Below are 19,572 nucleotides of genomic sequence, written 5' to 3' on the forward strand. Positions count from 1 at the left end.
CAGTCCCATGAGATGAGCCTTCTAGAAATTCTGTCTTTAGTGTCACTTGAATTCATTAAGGGCTAAGAGCAGTCATCTTTCTGCTTCTGCCTGAGATGTTGGCAAATGCATTGGCAATGATCACAGCTACTCAGCATTGTTCACTTTCATAGGCATGCGTCCCAGGCACTGCACATCTATTTCATATTCTGAGCTGTACAGATGTAAAATGTATAGGTTTTGTCTTGCTGATTTTGTACTCTGTTGTTCTGCTAGCCTGCAGTTTATTTTAACTGCTTCATAATTTATTAATACCATTTTTCTCTAATCCTCCTTCAGCAAACACAGCAGGGTAGCCTTCATTCAAGCAAAAGTCACAGGATTCCTGTTAAACTCTGTACCTACAAAAAATAAAATTTTAAAACCTCATGGTAGAATTAGATTTAGACTTGGGGGTTTGGGGCTCATTATTCAATACTTATTGAAGCAGAAGTAAGATTTTAAACCAAAATGAGCTCTGGGAATCTAATAATTACCTTACTTCTGGTATGACCGTGGAAAGCTATTACATACCAGACTGTTATACTTTGTTACAACCCTCTATACTTACTGAAAGTAACGTACTTTTTTGTGCAGAGAAAAACTCTTAAGCAGATGCATTGAAAAAGAACAGATGTGTTCACAGAACAATTTTTCCATGCTCCATTTTCCACTATGTATTTTTTTTTGCTTATGGAAGTAGGAGGCATAATTCAGGCAATGGATAAAAAAGGACCTGACTATCCGTAAAAATCATATCTAATTAAACATTGACTGGAAAGGACAACTCATTTTAAGGACAACTCATATTTTGTTGGGTCAATTTATGCATCTATAATTTCTACAACCTTCTTCAAAATTTAATATACTTTAGACCAACCAGTCACCTTTAGGAGTGGAAACTTGTAGTTGGGTTTAGGAAACTCATTCCTGTACACCTGCAAATACCAAAAACCAAGAGACAACCTTCCCTACAGGCACTGCCTATGGAAAGCTTTCATATAGCAAGATGAACCTAGGTGAACATATCTTACTAGCTATTAAGGCTTTTGTTACCCTAAAAATGATTTCTTGAAATACCTTTTTTTTTAATATGCACAAGAAGTTAACAACTAAATTCTAAAGCTTTCAAGTGAAATTTCTGAACATTAGCTTTTTTCAAAACCGTTTCACCAGAGACTGATATTAGTTTCCAGGTGATACCTTAAGGTCCTTCTAGTTTTTTGATTTTTCTAATTTTTATAAGTTCTATAAGTAGAAGCAGCAGCATTTATTCCCTTACCCTTAGCACAGAAACTACACACATATCCCAACCCTTTTACCCCAATTCCCCATATCCAATTCTGAATTCCATTAGAAATGTTTAGTCTCTCTTTAAGATAGGCCTCTTCTATTTGAGGACATCTAATCCTGGCCTGAACCGCAAGAGTATAGTCAAGAACTGGGTAACCGTGTGCCCACTGTACCCCAAAGAAGATGAAGATGATGAAGAAAAGGGTCTCAAAGACCCCAGCCTCAATTTCCAAGGGGTGGGACCGGGGATGGACCAGGGCAAAAGCCAGGGGGTGGAAAAATCTGGGATTGGACAGAAAATATTATAAATCGTAAGCACCTGAGGCAGAGGTGCACGCATCTTGCAACCCTATGCCTTGGAGGCATGAATTAAATCCTTTCCTTATCTCACCTTCAAAACTAAGTTGTCTCAGAGTTTTTTCTCCCTGAGTTTTCTGTTAGGCATCACAGGAAAAATAAAGATAGGTTATTTTCTTTATTTTCAGTGGGTATGTCTTTCACAGAGAAAACGTGGAACAGGAACATCTGTCAGAAATTGCAAAGAAAGCCTTCCACTCTGCCATTTATTGAGAAATTCTATCTTCTGCATTCATTTTAGAATGTCATTAGTTAAAAAGATTAAGTTTAGTTTAATATCCCTTATGGTTTCCTGCAGTCTCATAGTAATTCACTACCATCTGCGATGTTTTGTGATTGATGCTATAATGCACAATAGGCTGGATTAATCAAAGAGATAACAAGTAGATTTTCATTTCTTGAATATTAATGACTAACTGAAACCGCTATTCATTGATATTCAAAAATAGATAAAGAAACAGTAGGAAATCCATAGCAAAGGACAACTGGAATCCAATTTCTTCCTTTAAATTAAAATTGGCAAAAAACACTTCTAGATAACAGCAGATTTTAATATTTATGAAGTCCTGTTTGCTCTATGACAATCTCTATCAACAATACAGTAAAATAGCAACTAGAGACATAATGATGTACTTGGGTTTGTATTTTAATAACTAGAAACATCACTTATACCATACCATAGTGGCCAGTTTGCAACTGATGAGCACTGCCTCAGTACAATGCTTCCTACAACTTCTCTGTTGGTGGAGAAGACAGCACAGCTTTCTCTGTTTTTCAAGCAACACCTTAGAGGAGACTCAAAAGGCTTCTCATCTTGGCTAAACTGGGAAATAGCTAAGTAAAATATACAGAAATTAAGTAAAATATCCAAATCCCTAATTTGAGCATGCATATTTTGAAACCACCAGAAGTTCACAATATATCTTTAGGATATTCCTTCCACTCTCATTATTACTGATGTCAGCCTGGCCTCTTCTTAGCCCTGTAAATGTTTGCATTTCTGCTAGCAGGTATACACAAAATATACAAAGCTCTCAGTTCTCAGATTATTTACCTTATCAGCTTAACTCCACTCAAAGTCATTCTCCAGCTACACAACAGACTGCTGCAGAAAGGTCTGTTCTGGCTGGATTGGGCACATGCATCCCACCAGTCAGAAAATGGTCTGGCCGCATCTATAGCTCTAAACGAGTTCCAGGAAATCTCCCTGAGCACTACAAGTGTAGCATTTGTATGGGCACGGACCCAATCACATACGTGTCATGCGACTGAATCAAATTTATTAAAAGCAACAAGAGTTTATATAGACAGTTCAAACCGTGACATCCGACCTTCTCATCCAATCACATTGAAGTATTCCACCGAGCATGTGCAATACAGTACCAAAGACCACAAGTCCCATGATGCCTTGCAGCACTCTTCCTGTAATATGAACCACATTTCCCCTTTTCTTATTACAATTATAACAAGTTACAGAACAATTTTTAAAACCTTTTTCTTAAACATTTCTTAACATGAATAAACTTATCTTAACCATCTATATTAACCAGGGCCTTAGGTGGTAAGGCCTTTATTAAAACTGGTAATAACTTTATTAATTGTGCAACCTTCAATTGTTCAGGGTTTGTAAATACAGTTTATGTAAGACTTATTATTTGAGGGTATTTGTGTAATTGTATGAGAAACATCAATTTTATTTTAAGGAGAATGTGTTGGGGTATGGGTACTGATTGCTACTTTAGGACTTTGCTGTGGTTGAAGTGATGTTGTATAATTGTGCCTTTAATTGAGATACTGTCGATATCAAGTGTAGATGAATTCTCATACACACATACACACACACATACACATTTTCATTCAAACAGGTGGCTGTCTTCCACGCATTTCATTCGCACATGTTCTGTATATTTATTCTGTTCTGGTTTTTAACTATAAGTGTGAGTTAGCATTGGTTACTGACTGTGTGTTTCTTCTGGTTCCACTTCACCAGTTGTTATTTTTGGTGATTGTTTCTGTTTTGAAGAATAGTTAATGTAGGTTTGCACACATAGAGAAAATCCATATCCCCTCCACCCCTTCTTTATTGTTTTTGTAATATTTTTCTTAATGTTCTGTGTGGTCTCTTGACAAAAGCTTGTCAAGATTTGAAGGAAAGAATGGTTAATTGTTAAAGGGATATTGAGGTTCTGTCATATATTATACTAACTGTTATGAGGTTGTGGCAACATAACTGTGTTACAGAAAGGTCCATTGAAGAAAGCTGTCTCTCACAGATGCAGGGCTGTTTCTGCAGGATTGCAGTGGTGTTTGTGGATGCTTTCATGTTTGCTTCTTGGTTGGAGATTTTGGTCAGCCTTGGCAGGCTGCTGGCCAGCTTGGCTAGTTTCCTGTTGGTCAGCAGTGGGTGGATGATGTGGGCAATGGTGCTGAGGGATCTTTCACAGTTGAGGTCTTGTACAGGTGGCTCCGCAGTAGTTATGCTGGCAGGAAGGGCGTATGTTTTTGTCCCGATGTCCTGTAGGTTGCAGCTGTCCTTGTAGTAGGCTGTTGGTAGACGCTGTTCCTTTAAGAGCACTGGCTGGCTGCAGGCTGTGGGTATTGTTGGCTACTAGCTTGTTTTGCAGGGCTTGGGGTTGGCTGGGCCTGCAGGCTACGTGTGAGGCTGCTGGATACACTGTATCAGTGGTTTGATTTTGATGGCGGGAGTTCAGGTGTTACTGTTGATGCTGTCACTGTTGTTGATGGTAGCTGGCCCAGGGATGGCCTGGGTCTGGCTGTGCCCTGCCCAAGCCGCCCCAGCTGCCACGGAAAATGCCGCTACCACCACTCCAGTCCCGGGCCATCCTTGCGAGGCAGGGCGTGCACGCCGGGGCTAGCCCACGGAGCCAGGCAGGGGCCAGGCTAGTGCTTTGGCCGCACAGGGCCCAGAGCCTCGCCCCCAGGAGGGCGCATGGGCCGTGATCCTGCGTCCCACTGTGCGCCGGGAGTCTCCACACCTCGGGGTGGTTCCAGCCCCGCTGGCTCCCGCGCAGCCGGAGCTGCTGTCACTGCCACGGCCCCGGGGCTGAGTGGGTGGGTCCACTGCACTGCTGGGGCGGGCCAGGCTGGCCCCCTCCCTGGCGCACCAGGACGTCCAACTCAGCATGGCACAGGGCAGGCATAGCCAGCAGGGGCGAGTCTGTGGTGCTGGGAGCTCAGTTCCCACCATACATGCCCCTGCCACCATTTTGGTCTCCACGGCAACAGCCACTGGGCCAACACACCCAGTTTCCAGTAGGGGCATACAAGCAAATGGCCGTGGGACAGAAAGAGATGAGCCCTCCCCCACCATGCAACCAGGACAACATGGCGCTGCCCGTGCAACCACGCGGTCGCCACATGGCTGCAACTCAACAGCAGCTCCACAGCAAGAGCTATCCTGCATGCATTCCCCATCTCACAGTGGGAATCGAATAACTGCCTCCCTGTAATGGTTTTATGGTTTGAATCATGCACTCACAACCCAGAGCATATGCACCTGTGAAAACTTGGCACAGAACTACCACCTGTAACATCTCCCTCCTGCTCCCAGCCACAGGAATACAGTGCTGATCTCAACCATTCTCCTTCCCATATCTTTTCCTCCCACACTGTCAGTGGTTTCCCCCCACCTCCATGTCTTTGCCCTGTGTTTAAGGGGTTTGGGGGTGGGGGGCAGGAGAGTTAGAGTCAGTTTCCACGGACGAGTTTGAATTCTTTTGTGCAGTCTTTAAAGTGTCCATAACTTTTGTCCATGTGGCTAAATTTCTAAAGGCTTCTAAAGTTGCTTTTTCTCTCTTCATTTTCCAAACTTTTTGCCAAACAGTCACATTAAAAGTCCTGACTGGCAGGAATCCTGGTATAACTACAGTAATGTGTATTAAAAAGCGTTCAGCTTTTTCTTTAATCTCCTGGGAAAACCTTCCCTCGTGGGAACACCTCCCTGCCATCCCGATAGGTTACATCTTTTTGCTCTTTTTTCTTCTTTTTTTCCTTTTTAGTACTTTTTCCTTCTTTATCCTATCTTTGCAGAGGTAAGTGATGCACGCAATGTGTTTGTGAAGAGCTCTTCCTTTTTCCTTTGAATTCTATCAGGACAGATGCTACAGCAGACATCCCAAAGCCTAGTGCTTCTGGTTCACCAATGCCTGTTGAAAGTCCCTGTTTGGGAGCGCCATTTGTAGCATTTGTATGGGCATGGACCCAATCACATACAAGTCATGTGACTGAATTGAATTTATTAAGAGCGATAAGAGTTTATTTACACAGTTCCAACCGTGACATGCGACCTTCTCATCCAATCACATTGAAGTATTCCATTGAGCATGTGCAATAGAGTATCAAAGACAAGTCCCATGATGCCTTGTGGCACTCTTCTTGTAATATGAACCGCTACTTACAAGTCTTTGTCAATTCTTGCATTTTTAAGAATGGTCTTTAGACAAAATTTTTCCAAAGTCAGCACAGCTCAGACTGTAATTCTAACATGTGAGAACTACCCTCAGAGACAGAGAACAGTCATGAGCACATTCAATTTCCTAATATGAATTCAGTCATGGGCCAGGAACTTGCACCTTATTTTCCTTAATTCTAGGAGATATCCTTAAGCATCTGAATATTACTAATGTAAGAGGCAGAGAGCATATGAAGTTCTCTTTTGATCTCCAATTAACCTTATTAATATTTAATTATGTAGCTAGTACAGAAACTCAATGTGAGAGTCCACTGATCTGATTGTTTGGAGAAAAAAAAAGGGATTATATCTTTCGCACACAGCCAGACAGGCTAGGTTTTTCAAAAATATCCTTTTGGAGTGTAGACTGTGCATGCTGTCATTAGCCTGTTAGTTATTCCTGTCCTAGGTATTTCATACTGAGATATTTTGACTATATCTACACAGACGATTAGAAACAAAAGTAGATCAGGCTCAGCATGTCAGGCTCACTGGGTATGAACCCAGCTCATAGAGCAGACCTATCTGTGTACACCCTACACTGTTTGCATCAACTGCTATATATTTCCTATTCTGAGGTTTTCATTTTCTGTGAATCCTATTCTCAGATAATGACTTCTGTTATGAACCACATAAAAATAAGTGCACCTGACTCTGGGAAGCAGTTTCTGTAGCCCAACGAGGAGTTCATAAATTAGGTGTCATAACAAAGCAAGCTCTCTAAAGCTGTTTTACTTATATGATTTGATTTGCAAAGCTTCTGTCCATACACAAATGCCAATGGAAGTGAATTAAAAGTGAAAAGAGAAATAGCCAAACGGAAGTTACAAAAATATTTGTGAAACATTTTGTCAACAGCAACACAATAAAAAATAGATTTTATGATAACCGAATACTTTCAGTAATATAAAGTTGTGTCAGAGCAGAAATTCATCCACCTCTTCAAAATGAGCAGTTATTTTCTGTTCAGTTTCTGGTTTTGCTTAAGAATTCCCTCTTAGCCTGCATTAGGAAAAATGCTTTTAAACACCTCACTGTGATAAATCTGAGTGCCTTTTACCAATCCCTTCATATGCTATTTTTTTAATCATTAATATCAATATAATTAAAATAATAATATTTTTGATGTGTTAATGTATTTTACCCAGTTCTGTTTATTCTACCTGTTTGTTGCTTTGCAGGCCATAAAAAGATTTACAAATATTGCATACTGCACAACATTGGCAGTTCTTTTCATCTTTTTATTTTGTAACATTGGAGAGTTAGAAAAAATGAGAGAGAGCACAGCTTAAAATACATTTTCTTTAGGCTAGGATTGTTTAGAACCTCTAGGAATAAACTGTGTTTGGATTGTATTCTCATCTAACTGGTGATAAAATGCAAGAAGCATGCTCTGAAATTTGCATTATTGCAAGGTATTCTGAAAGGATTAAATAGTCAGTAGGATTAGGATCTCAGATGACAAATCCCTGTTTGTTTGGGGAGGCACCAATGAATTACTAAATGTTATTTAGGGTTAAAGATACACATAAATATGATTTGCGAAGAGAACACATTGATGATCAAGGCGTAATTAAAACAACTCTTCCAAATTTTGCAGTTAAAGAATAGTTTTTCAAACAGGTAATCTTGTGGTAAATATTTTTGAGGTTTTAAACATTTTAAAATTAAATTTTTAGGAATCCAAGAATCTATTCTATGCCAATTTCCCAAAGCTCACATAGGATGTGACTTTTCTTTCACTCTCCAGTGAGTTCTGACAGGCCCAAGAAATCATCTTCCATTCTACTTATACATGTCTACTGTTAAAAGATTTAAGATCTTGAAGAAATTCTACAGGAAAAATTTTAAAAGAAGCATTTCATTTTAGCCTTTCACTGAAGCAAAATACTTAATTTCAAACTGAAAGCAGTTGCTGTTATATCTATCACTTTTCTTTGTCATTGTAGAATATTTGAGGAAGATTATGTTTCATAGATATACTATCACCATTTCCAACTGATTATACACTGCCCCAGAATTTAAAGCATAACAAGTGGGCAATGCACCTTTGGAAATACAGTTTAGTCATTAAGACCCAGAACTAAAATTCTTATGAGGTATATCAATGACACTGCAAATGCAGATAATTTCTAAGCATTTAAGTCTTAAAACATTTCTGTTCCATACAGTGTTATTCTGTTTTGGCTTTTGCCTTAAATCTGGGTAGAAACATATATGGAAATACTGTAATTTAATTGCATACACAAGTCTGCTTTGTTTGAGTGACTAACACTTGGTTTTCCCTTCTTCTCTGATGTGACCATGTCAGTTTACTAATCTAGAACTCTCACACATTATCTGCTTTTTCCTTTTTTCAATTTCATTTTTCTGCACGTTTTCTTTCTTTATTGAAACAAATTCTGCACTGATTCATATATTGTTTCCCTTCCTTTTTCTCTGTCTTCCCAAAATTTCCATTTCAGTGTCTTCTCTTACAGCTTATCCCATATCTCTTTCTCTGCTGTGTCACTCTCTACAGTTCAGTTACTCTGTCCCAGCTCCAAGTGCTAGTGTCATTTTTCCAACTTTGTTCCAGTTGAAAAGCTGATTGATTGACATCCAGAATTTGAGATAAAAGTACTAGAATATGCCAATATATTTCCAGAGGAGATACTAACAACAACAAGCATGTGAGCATCCAGTTTTTTTCTGAAAGGTGGCTTGAGTCTTTGAACAGCATTTGAATAATCTGCAGAATAAATCATTAATCTCTACAGTGTGCTCTTAGAATTTTCAGATTTAATGAGTGTTGATTTTTCAAACAGAAAATTAGGGGGAGATATGGAACAGAATTATTGCAGACACATATTTTGGATATTGAATGGCTCTTAGTTACTTCACAGTATTGAAAGATACCTTCAACAGAATTCAACATGACACTTCTTAAATTCAAAATAGATGTTTCAGATTTTTTATAGTTGTTTAAAAATTTAGTCCTTGTTTAGGTCTGAAAGATGATTATTATCAAGATCATTTTCTTTAAGAAATCTGAAAGTTTGTATAGTGGAACGCTGTAAAATAAAATAAGTGTCAAGTACTTAAAGCATCCTAATAATAAAATCCTGACAGTACTCTCACTAAATGGCAACGTCTCAAGGATAATAAGCTTCTTGTCATATTTTTTGACGAAAGAGTATGAAAAATGTGCTGTTCAAGAAATGAATCTCTCTAGTCCTTTCACTTCTTTAATTTTAAAAAGTGCTTGTGGCAGAATCCATAAATTGACAGGAACATATGGGACAGCTACCACACACAGTGGTCCAAAAAAAATTAGTATTACTGTAAATGGGCACGTCTCTATTGGCATATAAGGAACATATTTATTCTTATAAGTGTAGAATTTTATCTCGTGTCTTCATATCACCAAAGGCTACCTTTAGGGAATGACATATTAATTTTTCACCTGTCATGAATATTTACTGATTTTCTGGAAGTCCCAATGACAAGATATGATTCCATAAATCATTATTTCTAATGAGTACATTTTATACTACACCACTAACAAAGTAACAATAGAAACTAGCATGAGAAGAACTAAGACAGTGGAAGAGACTGAAATAGCCTTTTACATTTAACACATTCGCTTAAACCCAATGTAGGATCTGAACATTCTGAAAGTTTATTAACTCTAGAGAGCACTGAAATATTGTCTCTATTTCTGATGCTTCATAAGCCTTCCCAGGTTAACACTCAGGAAGCAACTATGATATGGCTAATGACTTAATTACATTCTGTAACTGAAATTCTTGATTTCAAAAGAGAAAAAAAATTGAGTTTAGGAGCAGGAGGTCTCAATTTTCTTCAAGGCAGATAACCCATAAATTGTAGAATAAAATTGTCTTAGAGAAGAAAAATCACTTGGAGAAGAACTCCACAGTAGAGCAAACAAAAAACCTCTTAAAATAAATTAACTGAGAGTGTGCAAAATAACAGTGAGGCAGAAATAGCAGTGGAAATTTAAGCAAACAGCTAGAGTTTGTTCTCTTGCATGGAGAAAGGGGCGGTAAAAAAAAAAAATGGAGAGAGAGGGAGAAAAAAATCTAGATATTGTTCAAAATTATATATTTTTTTTTCTGCCTCTTCACTTACATTTTTTTTGTTTCAACTTGAAGAAGTCATCAAAAATTTTTGCAGAAATACTTTACTTTTCTTGAAGGATAAAATTTTTCACTTACTTCCAATTCATGTTATAATTAACGATCAGTTCAAAATTCCTGTTCAGAAGTAAGAGAGATGCTGTAATATTGCAGTGAAATATATCAATATGACATTTAAGCATACCTAAGCAAATTCAGCAAATCAGAACTCAAAAGTTTGTACAGGCAGGTCTTCAAATCCCGAAAGTTTAATTGGAGTGCCCAGAAAACATGACTCTGCAATGAATCATTTTACTAGTGGTAGTTGATCAAAAAGAAGTAGGAACTAAGTCCAATAAAGGATGACCATGAGCAAAAGAATAAGGAAGATATTTTCTCAGTAAAGAAGGACATTTTGTGCTGCTACATGGCCACTTGCTCTTCCAAGTGATGAATGTGAAAGGAGATTTGAGGTTAAACATCATATTATGGGTTTATTTTGGAAACATCCATGTTTACAAGTGGAATGGAAAGGGGTTGGACCAACAATTCACTTCTCTCTGAAGAGGAAAGAAGGTACAAAAAATTTTTTTGCTTGCTTATGAGAAAATATAATACTTCATTTCTCTGACATGCTTAGTACTAGGCTATTTTCATTGTGGATTTCTGAGATTTAAAGTTCTGCTTTTGGTACAAGAAGGAATTTAGATAGAAATACCTTTTCCTCAGAAAAAGAATTTATATTAAAACAATTTCCAGGGTTTGTTTTTTTTTCTTTACCAAATTTAGAGGTACACATGTAGAAATGCTCTCTACTGTACGTAATTACATTATTCCTTTGCAAAAGTGACATTAAAATTAAATTCTGATTGATGATAAAAGGTTCTGCTTACTTACATTATTATACTTATATTCTACTTATATTACATTTCTTACATAATTTTTTCTTACTAAAATTACTCTATTTCTGGTGCTAGACCACCATGGACTTCCCCCTGACTTCAACAATGCTGCAAATAGGAACATCTATCTCTGCAAGGGGTTTAGAGCGCTCTACGGCTACAAGACACTCCTGACCTGATTAAGGGCATTGTTAGTGTTACTTGAATCAAAGCAACACAAAACTTAAACCAGAGTACGGTATATCAACTGGAACTGAAAAAAAATAGAAGATACAAAATGTTTAATTGCCCTAAGTATAGCTCAAGTCTATGTCTTTGTATCAAAAAAAAAAAAACACCCAAAACCATTTATGCATATAAATGGATATTTTTAGCACAGAACATTTTGGGGGTTGCTGTCTAAACCAGTTTAACTAGCAAGAGCCAATACCTGTCAAAGCACAAGTGTATCTTTGGGTCAGAAATGACCCTCATGCCTTTTATGACATGCTGAGGGGACATAGTGGGTGAGGTGGTAGAGAAACATCTGAGGGGGAAGGAATGTGTTCCACATAGTTTCATAGAGTAGAAGGTCAAGTGACCAATAAACACAGGAGCTAATGCCTCTGCAACTCCTCCTGAAAACCACCCCTATATATATGCGGCTGAAATAAAATGCATTGACTATACTATTATAGTGTAAAATTTACGCGTCACTAAATTTGTTCTGACTCCTTTATACTTATAAGAAGACACAAAGAGAACTACCACTGTTACTTGGGCAATGCTGTGAAGGTTCCCTCTTTCAGTAAAACATGTTTATGAGGCCTCTGTCTGTGTGTGGGACAGGGGTAGTTTTGCCCAGTTTTGGGCACAGAGACTTCAGCTCTGCATGAAACGGTTCCCACAGAACCTGCTCACAAGTTGCTGCTATTCGAACATGTAGCTTGCTACAGCAGATCTTGCAACTGAACTTTAATTTTTTGGTAGAATATCTGAAATTATTTTAAGCCCAATCAGACGGGGTACAATTAAAGCAATCACATTCCTGCCAGTGCCCACCTGTCATCAGTGCAATGACTGTGCTGGCATCTCTGCCAGCTGTTAATGGCACTCCAGAATTCACACTCACAACCCAACTCAGACATGTTCCTGCCTCTACACGTTAACCACTCGGAAATGAAATACGTGTCTGTCTCTTGCTCTCCTTTTTTTCTCTCTCCCTCATTTATCTCCATTTTAAGAGCCAATAATGAGATGAATTAAGTGGTGATGCCCTTTCATTTTTCCTCATTAGGTTTGCTGGCTATTTTAGCCTTACCCTTGCTGAAGAATTACTTTGGGGATGCAGCCATCTTGCAATTCCTCTTCATTAAACTGGAGGAAGTAAAAGTATGTAAAAATCACATCGTCCCTGTTGTGTCAGCAGTCTGAATGGAGAATTTAATAGTTATAAATGGCCTGTCTCTTTTAAAAATATCTCATATGTGCGAAGGTAAATATGTGCAAAGGTAAATATAGCTTTTTAACATTGAATGTTTTGCTTTTGTTCATCTGTCTAAAACAGCTGCTTACCCCGACTTACTGCAACTGATGAAAACTTTGTTTTCTTAATTTTAAAATGTAATGAGGGGTTTTCTTATTCAGCACAAGGAGGAATAAGAAACCCAAATGTATCTCCACACTTCTCTCACATTGAAATTCCATTTCTGTCTCTAGCATTTTTTTTCCATAAGAAGCATGAGAACAGCCATCTGACTCACTTCTAGCTCTGTTACATTTCTGCTGACACTACAGTTAGACACAAGTATTCAAAGTGGATTATTTTCCTTTTACAAAGATAGTGTTCCATGAAAATAGATATTTTGGAAATAATGTCAGTTTGGAGAATATTTTTTGTACAAGAAAGTTGAAAAATAACATTTCAGCTTTTCAAAACAAGGTTTTCAAATCAAACAAGTAGTTTAATTCAATATTTCTTTTACTATTTTGAGTCTTTTGCAGTAAAGTGTTTAAATATATTAAAAGTTGAAAAATAGTACAGTGTAAACACGTATCTTTTTTACAGTTGTTCAGTTTTGATTTTCTAATGTTTCCTATGAAAATTCCAGCCCATATTCATTAATAAAAATAATTTTAAAACAGTTGGAACAACGAATTTTCTGAGAAATATTCTTACACTCAATACATTCTTCTCACAATCAGATGTACAGTTATGTATCATATTCCACTGGAAAAAAATACATGTGATTTTTAATATGATCTTTAAACCACAGTATCTTATCATGCTGCCAACATGAAAAGAAGATTTATATTTTATATTGTTTCTCATAAAAAGTTATTTAGGTGTTGCTGTTCTAACACGATGAGAAAGGAATAGCTCCTGCAGCTATCAACTTTGAAGTCTTTAAATAGAAGTACAAAATGAAGAAGAATACAATCGAATCTAACATCCATCATAATTAACCCAGCTGAATGATACTGCATATATTTGTGTTTAAAGTGCCTTTGTGTCTTCTTCTGTGTTTGTTATTTTTTCAAACAAAAATAAAGGAAGGGAGGAATAGATAAAATTAAAAACAATAAAAGGTCCTTCCTCCCTCCAAATAGGTACCATGATCTTATTCACTACATGAGTTGTAACAGACACTAAGGTGCAGAGCTGGCAGTGAGAACTGCTTCAGCTGTCCTCCCTTGCAATGTCAATTGGGCAGTGGAGTTTTGGTCTCAGGCTACCTTTAAGGGGAGAGATTTTCTTATCATGAAACTCCCCATCTCCTCTGTTCCTCAATAAATATTATCTGTGATAATAAGCAGGCACAACCATCTACAGCCTTATAGGTCATGGCACAAGTCTTTATTATTCTGCACAGAGAAGAGACTTTTCTATTCATTAGTGTCACATTGGGAGAAAACAAGACTCTCTTGCTGTCATTACCAGGAAAGAGCTGAGCAGCACTGCAAACCTGCATGAAAATGGGTACTGGAGTTCCATAAAGCTCATCCACAAAACATGTTCACCTAAACATGAGTCAGTGACACTGTCTAGATATGAACACAGAAAAAAATTCCACTTTCCTGATAAACATTTTGGAGACTGTACATTCTTGCATTTTTAGGAGTATTGCTGACCCTATCCTCACCCTCCACAATGCGTAATGGACATCCCTCACTTGAGTTTAAAATAATGTGTTCATGAAATACTGTTAATTTTTATTACTTCAGGATTCATAGAGATTATCTTACCTTTCAATATCTAACAGAAGCAAGAGAGATTAGAAAAGCAATTTCATTGCAAAAGAAGAAAAATAAATTCAACCATTATTACTTTTCATTAATCTATACCATGATTATAAATTATAGGTCTGTTAAATACAATTTGTCACTATAATCTGTTATTTCACACCAAACATTATTTGCATATTTTGATTTCTCATTTGTAACCACCTATGCTCATTCTTCACTTTTATTTGAAGTGTAATTCATTTGAAAGTCTATAACATCGGTAAGAATCTAGTTCGAAATATGGACATAGTTAAGCTTTATAAATTGGGACTAAAGCAGTAGAAAGAAACATTGAGCATTTTCATCTTTTCTGCAGATGGACCCTAGAAACATGCAAAGAATTCACATGCCTCAGAACAATAAACATAATTATTTTCTCTGAAACTAAAGGACTGGTAATGGCATTACAATACAAGTAACACTGAGAGCCATTTTACCAATGATTGGCTTTTTTATTTTTTTTTTTAAGATGCTAAATTTAAGCAGCAATATTAGTCACTAGCATTAGTCACAATCACAAAGAAACATAGACTGACAATTTCCTAAGTCTAAAATAAGATAACTATGTGCTTTTCAGAGTTAAATACAGCAATTGCTAAATCCAGGATGCATAAGGGTTCCTCAGGTATATGTGTTTCCAACAGTAAAAAGAAGGGGGAAAAAATCACCAAGAAAATACCACAATAACCAACAAAAACCCCACCAAACACTTAAACTTTAATAGTTATAACTAATGACAACTACACGAGTCTTGACAAAGCTGGGTCTTCATCCTCCAAAACACAGCTAAGTATGTGAAGCATTTCTTTCTTTAACTTGCCTGCAAAACAATTTTCAGATCACACACTTTAAAATGAGAGCTGCAAAAAACAGTAGAGCTGGGTAACACTCTTACACCTTATATGCCAGGTGGTCGTCCCATAATGTGTAAAACTGAAGTGATTTCAATTCTCTTATCATCGAGATTAACATAATTTCAGTTAGTTTTTCTGGTATCTTACTGCCTTGTAGTAACTCTCTTTACAGTAAATAGGAAGAAATAGATATCAACTGAGGATACTTTATTTCATTCAAAGACAAAATTAAAACCAGAGACAAATTGATTTATAAAGGCATCTATTCCCTTCCATTTTAAAGGAAAGCTGGCTGACTATCTTAGATCAAGATTATTCAATACCAGATGACTTAAAACATGTAAAAAAAGACCCATTGATTGTTTGATTTTGAACTTTTGTTGGGCATTGCAGTATTTCATTATAAAGTGGTACCTGGCAACACTGACAAATATCAAAGCACGTACAAGCTGTACTTCAAAACACCACATTGCACTAATCTGAGCAACTATATGTCTGCTTCAGCTGAGTTTAACACGCACTGTTTCTGAACATCCTTGCAGAAACCTTTATGTAGGTGAAGTAAGCCTTCACACTTTCCCACTGTTGTCTGTCCCTGTTAACAAAATCTGTCTTCACCTTCTCAGTAGCAAGGAAATTGCACAGCAAAATATCCATGGAGGATATTTCATAGACATTTAAAATTCTCATTTAGATGTTCAGCTGTTTCTGTGCTGTTAAGCCTCCTTTCTGAGAGGCTTGTGATGCATTGGATTGAGCTTGCAACAGTAAATAAACAAATCACTTCACCTTTTTAATGCAGAATTTAGACCCACCATCCAAAGTTTGCCACTGTGTCTTGCTGTATCCTGTCAGAAAACATGGGATAGAAGAATATTCAGCCACAGGCAATAAAAACTTCTGAAAGGGTTTTTATGTATGATAAAAAGATATCTCACATGCAGTTTAAGGTCATTACGATTTAATAATGGATACAATATTTTGAGTGCAGTGCTTGCCAGGATGAGCAATACATTAAAAGAACTAGCTTTTCAAACTAAATTTTAAAGGCTGCAGGTTGCTGATGGAGTCAAAAGTAAGTAAAAGAGCCTGAATCACATGTTCAGATGATTATAGCATGTTTATTTAATTTCTTCGCCAGGTGCTGTGCTTATGTTTTCACTAGTCAGCTTTCTTCAGGCAAAGCACCTGCTTAGGAAATTAAATAAATACAGTATGTCAGTAGCATGAAAGAGAGGCAAGCCTTTACTTCATTGGACTTTAACCAATAAGAAGAGATAAAATTTAAAAGGTTCTTACTTCTTTGCACCTGATTTTGACACCACAGTAACATCCTCCATCCTACAACCCTCCATGCTGATTTAGGAAATCATGTATTTAGGTTTCTTCTAGACAGGTAGTAAAAAATTTAGGGTCAAGTCCCCAAAGCAGTGAACACACTGCTGATGGGTAAGAGTAGGAAACTGCCATTCCATGAAAAAAGAAGGCCCACATTTCTGAGGCCAGATCATGCTAAGCATTTCTCCTCCCATGCAGTATGGACAGATTGCCTGATGCAGTGGAAAGGAAGAGGGGAGACTCCCAATAAACCTATAATTGATTTTGCTCAGGCAAATGTTGACATACAGAGTTCCTTTCCTTCTAGATGATCTTTAAAGTCCCTTCTAACCCCAATCATTCTATCTCCATCAAGGAGATGCTGTGTGTACCACTGTGGAAAGCCTATGCCAAAGATTAGCTTGAGTAAACCCTACTTCATACTAAGCCAGAATTTCTGCATATCTGCACCTTCTGAATCTGTTCAGAGCCAAGCCTGGACTATAACACATTGTAGGAATGCTTGAGATGTTCCAAACCATTCTCCAAGCTTGCCATGAGTTAGGATAGGAGAAAGCACACCAATATGGTAATATACTCCTCTCCTCCTAAATAGTAAATTGTCCCTGGGGTGCTTCATTCCCTGGTATAAACATAACCTACATAATGTGAAGGAGTGTCCATAGCCATTGAAAGCAGTGCAATTTAGGGTGCCTAAATTCTCACAGAGCACCATGTGAAATTTTTGGGATATTTTATAAAGATCAAAAGAAATTAGGCACTGCACCAGGCACAAATGGCAGGGTTTGGTTGGAGAGGGAGTATCTGAGGTGCCCTATGTGGGAGGTGTCCATGACCTGCCTGTGCTGGGCACCAGCTAGAGCTGGCACTGATGCAAACTCCTCACCACACCCCAAAACTGCTTTCAGCAAGGAACCTGTGGCATCTCTGCTCAGGTGGTGATGAGCCACTGCAAAAGGAGCTTGTGGCTCAGGCTGAGCAAAAGGAAGGGAAGGAAAGGTGTTTCCATAAATGTCTGCTATCTTCTTTGTTGGTTTTGTGTTGCTTTTTTATCTTCTCTCTCAATACATAAATCAGTAATTAAGGCTTTGTGTTAATTGGCAATAGATTAAATTACAAAAAGTTCCCCAAAGAGAAGTCTGTCTTTTTTTTCCTGAAAGCCACTCAGAGGGGAATTACCTTTATCCATGGGAGTAATGTAAGCAAGTACCTGAGCTCATACAGGTGGCTTCCCTTCACAGTAGTTGTGGTGCTTCTTAATAGAACAGGCAGTTAAATACATGGCTATTTCTCTTTTGACTGCCTACAGGAGTCCAGGCCAAACACAAAATACCTGCTTTGGTAAAGTCAGAAGTTAGCTGAGATCAGTGCACCACTTGAAAGAAATCCCATTTCAGGCACAAAAATTTTGTTTGTTGGATTTTTGTCATTGCTAATACTGTTGGGGTTTTTTCAGTTTTAAGTTAGATCCAGAAACACATAAGATTTTTAAAAAGCTGTGTGTCATAGTTCACAATGTCAAGGCTGAATATAAAACTGTATTGACTTGTGAAGTTTGTAAAACAGGAAAAATAATTATAATACAATATCTTCCAAAATTCCATATAAAATTAATTTGAAATAAAAAAAAAAAAATCAGTGTTTATGCAGTCAAAGAGCTGGAGCTGTAAGTTACCCATTAATCTATCTGTTTCTAGACATGACATGGGAACTCAAGTCACTTTGCAATGCCCTCATTCTGTCTGATTTTGACACAGTTCAATTAAAAGCATGCAGTGAACAGCTTGTATAAACACCAACTATTCTTCTTACTGAACAGTATGAAGCAAGGAAGCAACTTTTCAGATTGTTTTCTAAACCACAATTGCTCAGCTCATATAGACAAATTAAGAAGCAAACAGAATCTAATCACATGCAAATAACGTTTCCAAGATGCAAATGTCAAACACTTCCTCATGAAGTACGGCAGCTCACAACTGCATAAGTAAATTCACATTTTGACTAGAATGTAAGGGGAAGACGTTCAGCAGCCCTCTACATGATTTTCCCCATTAGATGAATGATTCATAAATATATTAATTTTCTTATGCCATTTAGAGTACAGTCATTCATTCTTTGCCACTCAATGCTCAGTATAAGCACTATTAAAAGTAAACTACATTAATTATGTAAATCTAATTGTCAATGGCCCTTGAAATTACTATATAGTTAACATTGTTATATAGTTAACATAAACAAGATCAAATCTTAAGAGGAGTCTCTGGGTATTGACCTAACATAACTATTAATACTAATTTAACAAAAATCTGGAGCATATATAAAGTGCAATTACTAAGATTAAAATTTAATAAAATTTACCTTTTTACCATTGCCTTTTTCAGGACAAGAGATTATAGCGTAAACCAAGGTAGATGGGTGGATTATATGCATATTATTTATGGACAATTGTAGTTTTTCAAAGTATTTCTTTTGTGAATCCCCATGCACCACTACAATTAAACTTTTCAAGAACCAATTATAAAAGTTACACAGATCATATAAATCACTTGTGATGTTCTTAACAGTAAGAGGACCTTTAGCCTATGGAGCATTACCTCAAATGTCAAGTGGAGTTCATTTTTCATTCACAGCATAAGAATTGTGAAACCACGTAAATAGATGCCAGGTAATCTCTTACCATAGTAAATATAAATGTTTGAAACAGCAGACTGTAACAATTGCCGATCTTCATATCAAATTCAATCTTTATACCTAAATGTACATTATATTTAGGACAGAGCCTACAATTCTATTTGAATTCCATAGTTACAATATTGCACTGCATACTTGGGCACTGAGATGCAGATGAACTAGAAATAGTGGTATGCAATGAACAGAGCCATTAGTCCTTATAGTTTATGTTACATTCAGGGAGAAAAACAAATAAAGAAACAGAAAAAAAACCAAAGCACTTCACT

Source organism: Pipra filicauda, unplaced genomic scaffold (genome assembly GCF_003945595.2).
Source record: "Pipra filicauda isolate LSUMZ 115617 unplaced genomic scaffold, ASM394559v2 scaffold298_size1015687_pilon, whole genome shotgun sequence".
In the NCBI taxonomy this organism is placed as follows: domain Eukaryota; kingdom Metazoa; phylum Chordata; class Aves; order Passeriformes; family Pipridae; genus Pipra; species Pipra filicauda.